At 42.8% G+C, this 17748-nt stretch overlaps 1 protein-coding gene across 7 annotated transcripts in view; it reads left to right on the top strand.

The window, feature by feature from the left end:
• The first annotated feature begins 115 nt into the window (after positions 1-115).
• LOC129853913 (amyloid-beta A4 precursor protein-binding family A member 1-like) overlaps positions 116-17748 on the top strand; it is a 113222-nt gene continuing 95589 nt past the window's right edge. For 3 of the 7 annotated variants that reach the window (XM_055920425.1, XM_055920428.1, XM_055920427.1), the window contains exon 1: positions 116-265. The gene's annotated coding sequence lies outside the window, so the exon portion shown is untranslated. Of the gene's footprint in view, positions 266-11478; positions 11528-17748 lie in introns of all 7 variants that reach the window. The other 4 variants (XM_055920420.1, XM_055920422.1, XM_055920424.1 and 1 more) reach the window with 3 other exon arrangements.

Here is a 17748-nt window from a genome sequence, read left to right as displayed (position 1 = left end):
GACCGCTGAAGCGGCCATCCAGTGCTGGACAAAAATCCCCCCATTTAAAGATGCTTTTTGCATTGTTTGTAATCCCCCTCTGATGTCACGGTGGCTGGGGAGGAGGGGTAGGGTAGGGAGGAAGCTCGCTCACAGCACAGCACAGACCGACTGCTGCCCAGCCTAGCCGGGTAGAGTGAGCGAGGTGTGGAACGAAAGATGGTGGAATTGCAGGGAATGGAACGGACCGCAAGCTTCCAGGAACACCGATATTGAAGAACCTGAGGTGAGATGAATTACCGTTGATTCGCGCGAATTGCTTGTGAACGCACGGTTGCGTGTGCATGCGATATAATGGGGTTTCAACAGAGGAACACTTTCCGAGTATTTTTGCAAACGAACTGTAGCACTAGCAGAGATTGTCTGGGCGAATGGCACTTGAGTGGCCAGGGTAGCGCAGTCATCCTGCTGCTGATACTTTTTCATGGGCATGGCCAGCGGGAGATTGTTGTTCCATATAAGCAACACAAGAGTTAGGCTACAATGTATCAATGTAGCGGAGGGAATAATTTAAACGCCCACTTTGTTGACATGAAACAAACATTCTATGCAGCCGATAGAATATTTTCTAGGCTAGGTCATTCATTTGCAGATCTTCCGAAGGCATTGATAAGCTTCGATCATTTTAAAACAATAGAAAATATTAGATATAATACACTACAGCAATTTATCAATGGACAACATTGTTTTCTAACTTTCAGGAGATAAAAAAGGGTGATGATGCTTTAATTTGCGCAACAAGTGCATTCGTTGTTCTATTCTGTTTTTTTCCCCCTTCTGTTTTTCAATGAATATAACAGTGCTTGGCTGCGTGACAGTTAGGCTATAACAGGTTTGCTTTGCATTAGGTTCCATGGCATGAGGCTACATCCCTAATTTGATGGCTTTGCCAAAAAATAGGTGTTTTTTTCCAAGTGATGCGGCCCCTCCTAAACCTGACCAGGATGGCCACAACAGTGCTATTGATCTGGTCTGATACATCCTGATTCATCCTTTTTGCAGACTTGGCTCACTTGCAGACAAGTGAGCATTCATTACGATGCGTTTATAATTGTTACTGCCTCGCAGCTGCCTCCGCCGTCCACGGGGACCGGGGCAAGGTCGTTTTTTTTTGCCAAATGGTGCGCTACGGTCTGTGAGCTGATGAATGGCGGTCCGGCCCGGAATACGCAAGCGCAGTAGGTGCTTCGGATTTTGCATTCCTGACAAATATTCGTCCTAATTGTCGCCTTGGCTCATCAGTTTCGGAGCAGGTGGCAAGGAAAACAACTCTTGACGTAATTAAAGTAAAAGTATGTTATGTCAATGTTTTGGGGTTTAGGAGTTGTTTCTGGGTTTTCTATATTCATACCTCTCCGCTTGTCTGTGTTTTGTCCACAGACTAGTCGCGGTGCACTCGTTCTCTTCATTTTACCGATGATGCAGGTCGCAGAAAAGCATTACCCAGCCTGTATGTCATGTGTTGTCTATATGGGTGGAGATTGATTAGCGAATGGGCGGTCGTATTTTTATTCTTCAATAGCATCAAAATACGTGGTTCACAACCAAATGCTATTTGGAGAACTGCAAAATCAAACGACCCCAGCCATTAATTATCACAGAAATATTAGGTTTAAAGTTCTGTGGAACAGTAAGCAATATCAACCACTACTCAACCGTATCATAGATGTAACGTTACTAATTTACTTGTGGAATCGCGCATACAGTGCAACTTGAAATAGATCCATAATACACACTAACAAGTCACAACAAAGCCAACTTCAAATGCGACATCCAGTGGCGGATTTAGGTATAGGCGACATGGGCAGCCGCCCATCTTGACCGGGGCGGCACCCGGCGTCCGCACAACAAAAAACATTCGGAATGGTGACATTCGGGGGAATCTTTCAAATAGCGCATCTCTAACTTTGTACAGTACTAATGCAATTAGTTGTGCAATTTAGTTTGTGTGTTTCTTGTTTGAAGTGCAGTAGTGTAATAATTCGTTTTTATTCTTTATAAGTGTGTTATTCTATTGTGTATTTGTGTGATATAGGATTTGTGCAATTTAGTTTTATTTGTGTGTTTTTTGTTAGCAATAGGTTAATATTGTAATAATTCGATTCTCTTTTTTATTTGTATACTACAATTTGTTTCTATTTGTCTTACTTATTTTTTATATTTCTGAGTCATATTTTAGTATATATTTTTATATTTATATATTTTTAAATGTTATGATTATTTATTTGTGTTACAAATATCTGGCAGTTTTTTTTGGGGGGGTGGGCATACAAGCTAGAACCGCCATCCATAGCATGTGAGTTTTGATTTTGGGGGAGCCATTTTTTTTTCACCTTTTATAGGCATCTACCATTGCACTTGCAGACAGGCAACCCGGACGATGCTGGGCCAATTGTGCGCCGCCCTATGGGACTCCCTATCACGGCCGGTTGTGATACTTCCTGGAATCGAACCAGGATCTGTAGTGACGCCTCTAGCACTGAGATGCAGTGCCTTAGACCACTGCGCCACTCGGGAGCGGTCATATAACTCAATCACTGTTAGCGAAACAGACAGTTCTGAACAGCCACAACTTTGGTTTTATATATAATTATATATAAAATTATATATAATTATATATAATTATATAATAATTATATATAATTATTATATATTTATTTTTTTATCCAGTCAGAAAAACACTCCAAACCGCCTACCCGACTGCTCGGAAGTGTCCACATGGTCCTGAAGCACACCGTTGCCTCGTTTTGTATCACATTCCAATGATAAAACTAAGGGGGACAAAAATGCAATTTCAGAATGTGTGTGGGGGTGTCCCAGTGAAAGTTGTGCCCCTGGTTCTGAACAATGCATGCCTGAGCTCAGTGAAAGACTAAGCCTAATCAGAGACGTTTCTTCTCCTTTCTTTGCACAGGAAATGTGGCCTTTGATAAACACATTTCATGCAGTTCTACTATGCTTTATATGACTGGAGACATAAGCAACATCTTTTTGAGTACAACACATTAGTAGCCTACTCTATTGACACTGACAAAAAGATCAGTAAAAACGACCTTGTCTTAATCTTACCTGACCAAATTCACATAGAAATGTAAGTTATAGATCTATCATTCCACTTGAAACCAAGTCAAAGAAGCGGTGGATATGTTCTATGTGTGCTATTTCTATGCTTCCCGTTCTTACGTTTTGTTTTTGTGTCTTTTACTTTTGGTTTTGTACACTCAAACAGCTGAAACAACAATATTTTTGGTTGCGGAAAATACATTTCACAGTGGTTTATATGGTACAATGATTCTCTATACTATACTAGCTTATTTTGTCACATAAACTGAAATTAGGCAAACTAAGCAGCCAGGAAATGCAGGATTTTCTGCGTAGTGTAACTTTAAGTGTAACTTTAAATGTAACCATCTAATCTCTAAAAAATGGTACTGATCCATTGATAATGACAGTGATTATTCATGCACTCACTGTCACGTTCCTGACCTATTTATGTTAGTTGTTATGTGTGTTAGTTGGTCAGGACGTGAGGTTGGGTGAGCATTCTATGTTTTCTGTTTCTGTGTTGGTTTTGGGTTGCCTGGTATGGCTCTTAATTAGAGGCAGGTGTTTGGCGTTCCTCTAATTAAGAGTCATATTTAGGTAGGCGTTGTCACAGTGTTCGTTGTGGGTGATTGTCTTCCGTGTTTGTGTGATGTTTGCACCATACGGAACTGTATACGGTTTGTTCGGTTTATGTAGTCTGTTTCCATTTCGTGCGTTCTTCGTGTATATGTAAGTTCTCATGTTTAGGTCAGTCTACGTCGTTTGTTATTTTGTATCATTTCAAGTATAGTTCGTGTTCGTTTTTCGTCTTGTCATTAAATTCATTATGTATTCACAACCTGCTGCGCCTTGGCTCCCTCAATACACCTCCTCTTCTTATGAAGAGAGAGAGGAACGCTGTTACAGAATCACCCACCATACCAGAGCCAAGCAGCAGAGTCAACGGAGTAAGGGACAGGAAAAGAAGGAGCAATGGACATGGGACGATGTATTGGATGGAAAGGGTTGCTACACTTGGGAGGAGATCCTGGCTGGTAGGGATCGCCTCCCATGGGAACAGCTGGAGGCACTGAGAAGAGCAGAGGCTACAGGTGCCAAGGGCAGGTAGGAGACCTGCGCCCACTTCCCAGGCTTACCGTGGAGAGCGGGAGTACGGGCAGGCGCCGTGTTACGCAGTAGAGCGCACGGTGTCTCCTGTACGAGTGCATAGCCCAGCGCGGGTTATTCCACCTCCCCTCACTGGGAGGGCTAGATTGGGTATTGAGCCAGGTGTCATGAGGCCGGCTCAACGCGTCTGGTCTCCAGTGCGTCTCCTCGGGCCGGCATACATGGCACCTGCCTTACGCATGGTTTCCCCGGTTCGCCTACATAGCCCGGTGCTGGTTATTCCACCTCCCCGCACTGGTCGGGCAACCGGGAGTATTCAACCAGGTAAGGTTGGGCAGGCTCAATGCTCAAGAGTGCCAGTACGTCTCCACGGTCCGGTATTTCCGGCGCCACCTCCCCGCCCCAGCCTAGTACCTACAGTGCCTACACTACGCACTAGGCTACCAGTGCGTATCCTGAGCCCTGTTCCTCCTCCACGCACTCTCCCTGTAGTGCGTGTATCTAGCCCGGTGCCTCCAGTTCCGGCACCACGCACTAAGCCACCTGTGCGTCTCCAGAGCCCTGAACACACTGTATCTTCTCCCCCTACTAATCCTGATGTGCTTGTCCTCAGCCCGGTGTCACCAGTGCCGGTACCTCGCACCAGGTATAGAGTGGGCTTTGAGAGTACAGTGTGCCCTGTCCCTGCTCCCCGCACTAGTAGGAAGGTGCTTATCCTTAGCACGGTGCCTCCAGTTCCGGCACCACGCACCAGGTCTACAGTGCGCCGTATCCGGCCAGAGCCATCCGTCTCCCCAGCGCCATCTGAGCCATCCGTCTCCCCAGCGCCATCTGAGCCATCCGTCTCCCCAGCGCCATCTGAGCCATCCGTCTCCCCAGCGCCATCTGAGCCGCCCGTCTGCCATGAGCCTGCAAAGCCGCCCGTCTGCCATGAGCCTACAGAGCCGTCCGCCAGACAGGCACTCACCAGGGATATGGTTTTGCTCTACGCTGCTGCCAATAAGATAGGCTACTGTTCGCTCAATTGGGAGTTGAGAATTTTAAGCAATAGCCATTAGCTTTCTAAACTATGTTTCTCCTACGACTGTATTTTGAAATATTGCAATATGCCTATTCAACTACATTTCATTCACTGACCACTGCAATTCAACAATCAGCTATTTGTTAGGCTATTTGCCAAGCGCTGCCCAAATCGCGGGTTAAAAACAATCCACAGCTAATTTTTTAAAGATGCGAATGATCCTCTGTGGCCAAATCATACTCTCTGGTGTAATTTTTTTAATGATTTTATTTATTTCTGTATAGGCATTTTGTAATTATATAGCAAATTTAATTGAATTTACTTTAGAGGAAGCTTATCTTCCCTTAACATATTGGACGCGCCGCCAATGTCGACATTAATGTGAAAGTAACCAGTGCATAAAATAGCTGGCTGCAAGGTTTACAAGGCCGAGTTCAAATACCGACATCAAATTCAAAAGCAATGAGCGCACTGCCTAAACGGCTGACAAACAAAGCAGACTGTCTGGCACTGCCTATGCTCTCTGCTGCGAGAAAGGCGTGCAGGCTGGCAGCTTCTCTCTCAGCGATGCTCCTCATGGTCCTAAAGCCAGCTACCAATTACAGCCGTTACATTTTAGGCGGGATTGGAATGATTTTTGTCTACTTTTTTTATAGCCTACTTTGACATATTTTGGCTTGAGCTGGTGTATGGCACCTGCCATACCCAACTGTAACCCCTCTTGATACCTCTCTTGATGTTCATGGTGACAGTCGTCAACCCCCTTCAAATGTACAGAGACACATTATGTGCATTTGCTGAAAAGGCTGCTTCTGTTAAATGTTTATGACACAGATACTAGCCCTACAGTGTTGCTAAATAAGTCTTACTTACCCCAATTAATCTTAGTCTTTTGAGATTAGCGGGTGTGTGTTTGTTTAGGCTATCAGCATAAGAAGCATATGGCGTGTGTAGTCCGAGGGAGGGTAAGACCAGAAATATATCACTGCTTTAAAAGGATTTGCAGAATTCTTGATCCTCTTCTTCCATGTTGAGCCAGTAAGCTGTGTAATTGCTGAATAGGATGTATTATAAACGGTTTATCACCATGGAAATTGTCATAAATAGGACAGGATTGATATCTAATTGAAAGACTAATAGGCTTAGTCCAGTGGTCAGCAAACCTGGTCCGAGCTTGGTGTGTGCAGGCTTTTGTTCCAGCCCACCACTGGCTGTTTTGTCGAGCAGTTAATAAGTTGAGTCAGGTGTGTTATTGCTGGGCTGCAGTAATATTCTGCACACCCAGTAGCTCTCTAATCGATTATGTAAAAGTTGTAGAAGTTAAGGAGCTTTATGACCGTCATTGATTCTGGCATTTGACTTTGGCAAACACTCAAGTGCATTTGTCTTGGTAAGTCGAGAAGGAAGGGGGTCGAGATCACAGATCAGAAATGCCCTTTCTCTGGGTAGAAGAGGAGTGAGGCTGTATTTTCCTGGTGTGTTAGGCCAATCTATGACCTTTCACTGGAGCCGTCTGTCTGTCCCTGTTTCAGAAAGAGATGTGATTGGTGGACATCAGGCAGAATGAGATGTGGTTAGAGCTACTTCAGAATGAGATGTGATTGGTTGAACAGCAGGCATACCTACATGGCAGGCTTTCTGCTGGGGTGGAGGTTGTCAAGAGGAAGAATGCTACAAAAGCTGAGAGATATGAGGGGAGGAGAGAGAAGAAGGGAAGGGGGTAGTGAGGGAATAGAGAGATGGAGGAGGAGTGAGGGGAGATGGGGACTCTGACCTACAGAAAGACCTTCTGGTGTCAACACCCCCCCCCCCCCCCCTTTCCTACCTTCTCCCTCAGCTTCCCTCTGAGATATGGAAGTCAGAGTTGTGGAATTGGTTTCCATGACTAATTTTCTCTCCAAGGAGAGAGAGTGTGTGTGTTTAGCACTCTGCATGGTCCTTTTTCGGGCTCCAAAGTGGCGAAAGTGGCCTCTCTTGCATCTCAGTGCAAGAGAGGCGTCACTACAGTCAATGGTTCTAATCCAGGCTGTATCACATCCGGCCGTGATTGGGAGTCCCATAGAGCGGCGCACAATTGGCCTAGCGTCATCCGAGTTTGGCTGGGGTTGGCCGTCATTGTAAATAAGAATTTGTTCTTAACTGACTTGCCCAGTTAAATAAATAAAAATTCAGAGTCAAAAATGCACATCTGTTATTGACCAGCATGTTGAGAGAGATAGAATGTCGGGTTAGTATCAATATCACTCTACTCATTCACACACACACACACACACACACACACACACACACACACACACACACACACACACACACACACACACACACACACACACACACACACAGCATAATATTGCTATTATTTTGGGGACCCTTAATGATGTTGTCGAAAAAGGTGTTTTTAATTTGTAATTCTTCACTATATGTGTTTCATTGTCTGTCTCTGTCATAATGGTTGTTAGTTTAATTGCAGTACTGTCAGTGTCTCTTATCATTCTTAGCAGTCGTTTTCTCAGTTACTCACTGTCAACGTCTGCACTGGCTGGCTACCCACACTACTCTCTGCTACGTGCATATAGATTACTCCTTTTAATTTACTCTCCAATGGAGTGATAACAAGAGGAGGAGAGATGTTTTGGAGATTACAATCAGAGATAGTCTATTACAATTATGAACTACCTTCTTGCCCTTTGTGCTGTTGTCTGTGCCCAATAATGTTTGGACCATGTTTTGTGCCTCTACCATGTTGTGCTCCTGCCATGTTGTTTTGCTACCATGTTGTCATGTTGTGTTGCTACTATGCTGTGTTGTCATGTGTTGCTGCCTTGCTATGTTGTCTCGGGTCTCTCTTTATGTTGTGTTGTCTCTCTTGTCGTGATGTATGTTTTGTCCTATATATATATTTTTTGTTGTTGTTATTTTTAATCCCCACAGGAGGCCTTTTGCCTTTTGGTAGGCCGTCATTGTAAATAAGAATTTGTTCTTAACTGACTTGCCTAGTAAAATAAATGTTACATTTAAAAAAAAAAAATGAATTGACATGGTTTCTCCTCTCTTAATGCATGTTTTTCACAATACAGTATGTTGTGTTTGCTCAAATTTAATATACAAGTTGATGGCTCATTCCCACATTGGTTTGGGTATTTCACTACTTTATGTACAGTATTTTGCAGAGTAGGTGTCCAAACCAGTTAAAAGTTTGGACACCTACTCATTCAAAGGGTTTAGTTTATTTTTTAAACATTTTCTACATTGTTGAGTAATAGTGAAGACTTCAAAACTTTGAAATAACACCTATGGAATCATGTAGTTACAAAAAAGTGTTTAACAAATCAAAATATATTTTCAATGAGATTCTTCAAATAAGCCTTGAGGACAGCTTTGCACACTCTTCTCTTGGCATTCTCTCTACCAGCTTCACCTGGAATGCTTTTCCAACAGTCTTGAAGAAGTTCCCACATGCTGAGCACTTTTTGGCTGCTTTTCCTTCACTCTGCGGTCCAACTCATCCCAAACCATCTCAATTGGGTTGAGGTCGGGTGATTGTGGAGGCCAGGTCATCTGCGGCAGCACTCCATCACTCTCCTTCTTGGTCAAATAGCCCTTACACAGCCTGGAGGTGGGTAGGGTCATTGTCCTGTTGAGAAACAAATGATAATCCCACTAAGCCCAAACCAGATGGGATGTCGTATCGCTGCAGAATTCTGTGGTAACCATGCTGGTTAAGTGTGCCTTGAATTCAAAATAAATCACTGACAGTGTCACCAGCAAAGCTCTCCCGCACCATCACGCCGCCTCCTCCATGCCTCCTCCGCCTCCTCCGTTCACCTACTCTGCGTGTCACAAAGACACGGCGGTTGGAACCAAAAATCGCCAATTTGGACTCATCAGACCAAAGGACAGATTTCTACCGGTCTAATGTCCATTGCTTGTGTTTCTTGGCCCAAGCAACTCGCTTCTTCTTATTGGTAATGTTTTTAAAATTGTATAACAGCCTTAATTTTGCCGGACCCCAGGAAGAGCAAGGCAGCAGCTTATGAGGATCCATAAGAAATACAAATACATAGTATGAATAAACAATATTCCAAGCTGCAGCTTCATACTACATGTCAAACATAGAGAATTAATGCTGTATACTGTCCGTTGGGGTGGGCCTGGTGTGGGGGGTCCCTGAGTGGCTTTTTATTTTTTATTCTTCATGTCTTACTCACTTCATGTCTTACTCACAATTTTCCCTAAAAATGAGTTGAAATTGAACAAAGTATTTGGCCACCACTGGGTTGTAGCATTCAGTTTTTTTATATATATTTTTAAACTGCACACTGAAGACATACATATGTGGATACGAAAATAAATTTGAATTTCAACAGTTTTCTGGAAGAAATGGTGCATTATTTGAAAAAAGTGCAAGGGTGGCAATATTTTTGGCCATGACTGTATATGAATCTATACATTTACAATTAAATGTATATTGCCAATTTGGGTGCAATTAATTAGCTTAATTTCTCAGAGATCATATTATATTTCAACCAAATAATGTTCCAGGAATGCAAATCGTATCTGTTTCTTACAGAACCTCTTTCTTGTGCTTTTTGAGGTGGAACGGCCCCCTCAGTGCTGCATATTGTGGTGGTTGTCTCTTTGTTTACATTATACATTTTGCGGTAAATGCTCTCATCTGCTCCTGTGGTGTCTGTTTAGGGCCCAGGGGAGCTGACAGGATACAGAGCAGGCGTTGGAAACTGACTAATTGACTTAAGCACGTTTTAGTAAGTGGCCTAGCAGTAGTGATTAACGTGTTATGGGTAAGAAGGAAGGATCTATGTGCAAATGTATTTGTGGCCGGAGGCAAAGTACATAGGGGGCGGGGCCTATGTCTGTGACAGAATGTAAACTTTCTGCACTCGCTCTTTCTCACTCAGTCACTTTCCATACACCTAGTTCTTATCCACCCTCCATTGACCCAAACAGATGCATTCATTATACATGTAAAGTAATCAATAAGTTCTAGTATGGTAACATTAATAAGTATATTTCAAGCTAGAATCCAACAGAGGCTAATCCTGGGGGTACAGTGTGTGTGAAGGTGTGTGTGTCTCCAGCATGTTTTCCTTCTGATTTATACCCCTACAAGGGACTCTCCCTTCCTCCCTGACTGTTTGTCAATGCATGGGCTTGCCACACCGTGTCCACATAATGATATAGGGGATTCCGGTGCACACCTTGCAATATTGAAACGTTCCCCTTCTGCTCTTCCTCTCTCAACTCTTTGCTGTTGCTGATTTCCTTAGCTGTCCTGTCCTATCCTTCTCCTCTGGGTCAGTAGGAACGGCATTGAGCTATCTTTCAATATGAATCACTCTCTAGAGGAGTTCTGTGGATTGATATGGCTTAACAATGACAGAGGCAGGCAAGGTTAGGCAGCATTCTAGTAGCTCTAACACCAGCTAGTCTGTTTTATTTACCACAGAATTATGTTTCTGTATTCTGTATTGACAACACTAGACTGTATCAGCAGCTAGTAAATGCTCTCTGCCTCTTCACCGTTTTCATCTCTTATGCTGAGAAAGAGCTAGTGCTGTGTGAGTGTGTGTGTGTACTGTGTGTGTGTGTGTGTGTGTTGTAGATATATTTTTGTGAAGAGCTGTCAGGCTACAGGGTATAAGAGGTCATATGTAAGGGTCATATATAAGGGTCTGGTTGGTGTGATTGATGTAGAAGATTGAGCTCCTAAAAGTCACACAGTGAGAACACAGGGATGGAGCTGACAAGATGAGTGTCATAGGCTCTGGTCAAAAGTATTGCACTACTGTATATAGGGAATAGGGTGCCATTTGGGACGCATTCGAGATCTCACAGGACCACCTCACAAAACAACATGGTCTGTCCATTACAGACTGCTGGTCTGCTGCTGCTGTTATCCACTGTTCAAGACATTTTCATCTCCTGTCTGCCTCCAATCACACTGAATGTGAAGCAGGGGGACTAAAGCTTGTTGTTGAGGCTAGAATCACACTGTCATGTTGCACTATTTGTACAATGGTGTTTTCGAGTGTCACGATTCAGAATACAGTCAAATTAAAGCACGTTTTTTGTTTATTCAATTGACGTCATGCAGACATGGGATTTCATGGGAAAATGTTTGTCTTTTTCTCGATCTTAGATATATGGACTGTGTCTCAGAGGCCTCTGTGGATTCCCTTTTCACTTTTTCTCTTTCTTTCTTTTTTCTCTCTCTCGCTTCCTACCTCCCACTCTCTCCTAATGAGCTGTCAGTATGTGGGAGAACCATTCAGGAGCAATGAGACATCCTCACAGGTGAACGCACACACACGGACACACGCGCGGACTCACTCACACACACTGTATATACACACACACACACACACACACACACACACACACACACACACACACACACACACACACACACACACACACACACACTGTATATATACACACATATACATATACATACATACACACACACACTGTATATACACATACGAGAATCCATTCTATTAGTCTGTGTTGTTAATGGTGATATTTTTTGCTACATTTTTGTTGTTAATTACCCACCTTCTAAACCTCAGCAGTCAATAACTGATATCTACTCAACAGGGGACGCAGGAAACAGATTACCAAATGGGCTACACAAACCTAATTAGCTGCTTATCAGTGTTCCTCAAGCTACTGCTCAAGAGTTCTTGGGAGTGTGTGTGTCACTGTATTTTGTGAGGACATGAAGGTGTGTTGTGTAGTGTGCAGGGAAGGACCAGATCATTTAAGATATTTAAGATGGACCAAAGATATTTGAAATGGTTTCTCTACCCAGTGCTTTGCTTCACCCTCACCTGGCACTCCTCACTCATGCTTTCCTTATTTCAGCTGTATGCCCTGACCACACCAGTGTAGATACACACAGGAGCTACACACATACAGTACTGTAGGTATTGAAACTTGGCACAACTAAGGTGCCCTTGACTGGATCTAGGTGAGTTAGTGACCACCTAGGGAGTAGCTACGACCTACATAGTAATCTATCAACATCAATATCTGGGACAGTCCTAGAGCTACAACCCTCTGAATTAAGTATCTGTAAATACCTTTTAGGTTAGGCATACATTTGAAAGAAAGAAAAAAGCTTTGAACTCAATGACTTTTTTTTTGTAATTGGCCGCCATATTCTCAATTGGAACAAAATGCCCCTCATCAAAATAGAGGTTATGTTGAAGAGACCTAGCCAAGGCAAGCGGTTGTAGTGAGGGCATGGAGCTATGTCTTTACCGTACATCCTACAGGCCTATTACTCTGCTGTGTTGTAATATCAATAGCATAGCAGCATAATTAGGTAGACAGAAAACATATGGCCTGTATAATCTACACATAACCTCTCTTCTGTGCATCAGACCTGGGTTCAAGTAGTATTTGTTTTCTTTCAAACATCCTGAATGTTTGCTTGAGCCAGCCTATTTGAACCAAATGATATGAATGGACAAAGCAATTGATCATGTGATACCATTAATTCCAATGTGAAGATTCAATAGCGCATTGGAAGCCAAATTAAATCAGTTAAAATGGCTTCCCATGGAGACATAAAATGTGCAGTTTGAGCTAAACCAGGAAGAGACGTTGCAGGCTAGCTCAGTGCTGCCTCCTCTCATTGAGTAACTCAAGTTCATGGCTGACCGTGGTACTGCAGGCTGGCATTATTTTATTTATTTAACCTTTATTTAACCAAATTCTTATTTTACAATGGCGGCCTACCCCGGCCAAACCCTCCCCTAACCCAGGCGACGCTGGGCCAATTGTGCACCGCCCTATGGGACTCCCGATCACGGCCGGTTGTGATACAGCCCAGGATCGATTAGCAACTAAATTATCCTTAAAACTTCGTGCAATTTTGAAATAATCTGTTCAAGGACATACATCTGGTGTATTATAAGCAATTATTGGTACCATGTTTGCGGTCAATTTTTTTATTTTATTTACACACATTTTAACCACGATGATCACTGTTTTTTTTACTATAATGGGGATCTTGTTTTCTGCTAACAATGCCTGCAGTACCGCGGTTGGCCTTGAACATCCGTGGCTTCAATGAAAGGGAGCAGTCGTTCTCCCCTGATTTGAACCCATTTCTGGGCTGGATGGATGGATGGATGGATGGATGGATGGAGAAAGAGGGATGATAGAAGATTAGAGGGATGGAGTAGTGTGCCATATGGATTTGTGTCTATTTCTGGCCTCTGCTTGGTTTGCTATTAGAATATATTAATAGATTACAATAGATTATCGTTATGAATCATAGGCTTTGTCCCAAATTGCACCCTTCTACATATATAATGTGGTGTACTACTGTGTCACTAGTACTATTACAGTGAAAGGGAATATTTAATGTGGACTAAACCTTAGAGTTAGCTACTACATATTAATGATATCAGTCAGCGGGTAGTCCTCTATGTGGGAATATATGTTAGAATTGGAAAATGATCTGCCAATCTGGATTTTTTTTGTATGAAGCTGTTCATTGGAATTTGAGGAGTATGGCATCAACAAACTTTGGACGTGGGTCACAATTGCTGTACGAAGTTAGTGTGTTGATAATGGACAGTATTGTGTGTGTGTGTGTGTCTGCGTGTGTGTGTGTGATATATATATATATATATATATATATATACACACACACACACACACACACACACACACACACACACACACACACACACACACACACACACACACACACACACACTATCGTTCAAAAGTTTGGAGTCACTTAGAAATGTCCTTGTTTTTGAAAGAAAATTAAAAAAAAATACATTAAAAGAACATCAAATTGATCAGAATTCTTTTAATGAAATGTTTTATTTAACCTTTATTTAACCAGGTAGGCCAGTTGAGAACAAGTTCTAATTTACAACTGCGACCTACAAGTGCGACCTGGCAGTTGCCACCTACAGTGTAGACATTGTTCATTTTGTAAATGACTATTGTAGCTGGAAACGGCAGATTTTTTCTGGAATATCTAAATAGGTGTACAGAGGCCCATTATCAGCAACCAGGTTTATCATTATTAAAAGGCTAATTGATCATTAGAAAACCCTTCTGCAATTATGTTTGCACAGTGTTGTGGAAAATATTAAATAAAATACTCAGATACTGAAGCTTGTGAATTCAATTAGACTTTAATTGCAGAATGCAACAAAGCCGAGCACCTCCATGGAAGTACTGCTTTCTCATTCTTAGTGCTTGGCTTTTATACATTCTTTCCTTTACATAACGTCATCACCCCATTTGCTTTGTTACATAGTTTCCATTCTCTTATTGGCTCAGATATCGGGGCATAGATTCTATTGGTGGCGTGACATGCATACCATTTAGCTAATGTTCCTGTCCAAAGGACTTTACAAGTTCAGACCTACATTATCAGTGTATGCTTAACTTGTGTGCGTGTCCAGTAGCCTTCACAAGATCAGATATGGCCCAAACCAGTCACGTCTTGTTAGTTTACCTTGCCTCATCTACACAGATTCTGCTTACGTTCTGTTCTTTTACATGTCCAATAGTCAATTCGATGTTGATCTAGCTTGGACACTCACATAGGTTTAGCCTTCATTCTGCTTACATATGTCTAATATTTAAGCTTATATTGATTATTCTTTCTACTTCAAAGAGAACAGTATAGTTTACTGAAAATCCTCCGATGACTGGAAAATCTCTAACAACAGCTGAAAACTGTTGTTCTGATTAAAGAAGCAATACAACTTGCCTTCTTTAGACTAGTTGAGTATCTGGAGCATCAGCATTTGTGGGTTTGATTACAGGCTCAAAATGGCCAGAAACAAAGGACTTTCTTCTGAAACTTGTCAGTCTATTCTTGTTCTGAGAAATGAAAGCTATTCCTTGCGATAAATTGCCAAGAAACTGAAGATCTCGTACAACGCTGTGTACTACTCCCTTCACAGAACAGCACAAACTGGCTCTAACCAGAATAGATAGAGGAGTGGGATGCCCCGGTGCACAACTAAGCAAGAGGACAAGTACATTAGAGTGTCTAGTTTGAGAAACAGACTCCTCACAATTCCTCAACTGGCAGTTTCATTAAATAGTCTCAATGTCGACAGTGAAGAGGCGACTCCGGGATGCTGGCCTTCTAGGCAGAGTTCCTCTGTCCAGTGTCTGTATTATTTCTCCCATCTTAATCTTTTCTTTTTATTGGCCAGTCTGAGATATGGCTTTTTCTTTGCAACTCTGCTTGGATTAGCTATCATAACGTGCCATTGCAACTCAGGAGTGATGATTGCTGATAATGGGCCTCTGTACACCTATGTAGATATTCCATAAAAAATCTGTATTTCTGATCTGTATTTCTGATGTTATTTCAATGGACAGAAAATGTGCTTTTCTTTCAAAATCAAAGACATTTCTAAGTGACCCCAAACGTTTGAACAGCTATATATATATATATATATATATATATATATATATGATAATGGACAGTAATAATCCATTGAAACTTCATGTTATTCAGGTCTATGACTGAGGAGAAAGTGAAACTGACAGAATATTAACACACTCCGTTTTACTCTTGAATGTCCTGTTGAAATTAGGCTATTAGCATTCCACAGCTCGCCCTCCCTTTGTTAGTGCAGAGTTGTCTTTCTCTCTCACTCTCTTGTTAACACGTATTTATGTTTCTCTCTCTGCTCTCCTTCTATTCTCTCACTTCCCACTCGCTTATAAGTCACATGACAACCCTGTGACATTCATCTAACATGAACTCTTAGTACAATCACCATACAATGATACAACTATGACATAAAAGCGTGTAACAAAAATTATTATAAGGGTACAGTAGTATTATACGTTTTTCTGGCTAATACTTCTTTAAACGCAGTGAGTCAGACTGACCACATGACTCCTCTCTAGGATCATTAGTCTACTGCTTTAATCAGATGTTATAATGACTGTATGTGTTTCACCTCTCACTGTTACGTTGTTAAGCTTTCTGTCATTTATTCCAAAACCTAACCCTCCACGCTGCGTCTTACACAAACAGGCAGGCATGCAGGCCCTGATTGCCTGCCGGTTTCAGCCAAGCATGAGAGTGGGGGGTGGGGTGGGGGGGGGGGGGCTGAGGAGGTGGTGTGTGTGTGTGTGAGAGAGAGAGGGTTCAAGAGACCGCAGTTGTGGTTGTGACTGGGGTGTACCAGGGGTAGTTGAGCGGGTGAGTGGATCTTACATCGACTAGGGAAAGGGGGATACCTTGTCAGTTGTACAACTGAATGCATTCAACTGAAATGTGTCTTCCGCATTTAACAACTGAATGCCTTCATCTGAAATGTGTCTTCCGCATTTAACCTAACCCATCTGAATCAGAGAGGTGCGGGGGGCTGCCATAATTGACATCTACGTCTTTGGCGCCCGGGGAGCAGTGGGTTAATGCCTTGCTCAGGGGCAGAATTACAGATCTTTACCTTGTCAGCTCGGGGATTCGATCCAGCAACCTTTTGGTTACTGGCCCAATGTTCTAACCATTAGGCTACCTGCCGCCTACTGGAGCACACTTAGCCAAAGCCCACTGTGATAGTTCTTGAGCATTTCTCTGAGGTCACACAACTAGAAGACAGCTCGGGGAGAGAGGGGGAGGTAGATAATGGAAAGAAGGAGAGGAAAGAAAAAGTGGTAAGGCCTGAGGAGATATTGTGCCAGGGAGAGAGGTGGAGGGAGGGAAGTTGAGGGAGAAAGGGCTCAGGGTGAGAGGAGGAGGAGAGAGGGAGGGAGGTTGAGATGGCTCAGGGTGAGAGGAGGAGGAGGAGGAAGGGAGGGTGAGTTAGAGAAGGGAGAGAAAAAAGAGTGACAAGATATCGTACCAGATAGAAAGGGGTAAGGTGGAAGAAGAGATGAACCCAGAGTGTTGGAAAGCTGGGAAAAAGGTGACAGGGAGGCGGGAAAGATGAGGGGCAGGGATGATGGGAAAGAGGCAGTCAGAGAGGCAAAGGGAAGAAGATATGGCTCAGGGGCCTATAGAGTCTAAGAGATAGCTCTTTGGTCTCACACACACAGCTTTCAGATTTGGTGTCTGAGCCAAGGCCACACACACACACACACAGACACAGACAGTGTATCTGCACACACACATTGAAGGTACTGAAATAGCACCAATATTTTTATCTCAGTGCAGAGTGGAAATGGACAGAGAATATTAGTCTTTTCTGTGGAGATAAAGATGACTCAAGCTGGCACTAGATCTGTTTTCAACAGTCAGATTGTATTGTAACATGCTGACCAGATCGGGCACGCGCGCGCTCCATCGCAAGCATGTTGATTTTGTCCATCCACACCAGACGCGATCAGGACACAGGTTGAAATATCAAAACAAACTCTGAACCAACTATATTAATTTGAGAACAGGTGAAAACGCATTAAACATTTATTTCAATTTAGCTAGCTAGCTTGCTGTTGCTAGTACATTTTTCCTGGGATATAGACATTGGGTTGTTATTTTACCTGAAATGCACAAGGTCCTTGACTTA

This window comes from Salvelinus fontinalis, chromosome 4 (assembly GCF_029448725.1).
Source record: "Salvelinus fontinalis isolate EN_2023a chromosome 4, ASM2944872v1, whole genome shotgun sequence".
Taxonomy (NCBI): Eukaryota; Metazoa; Chordata; class Actinopteri; order Salmoniformes; family Salmonidae; genus Salvelinus; species Salvelinus fontinalis.
This window is presented reverse-complemented; position numbering and strand designations above follow the sequence as displayed.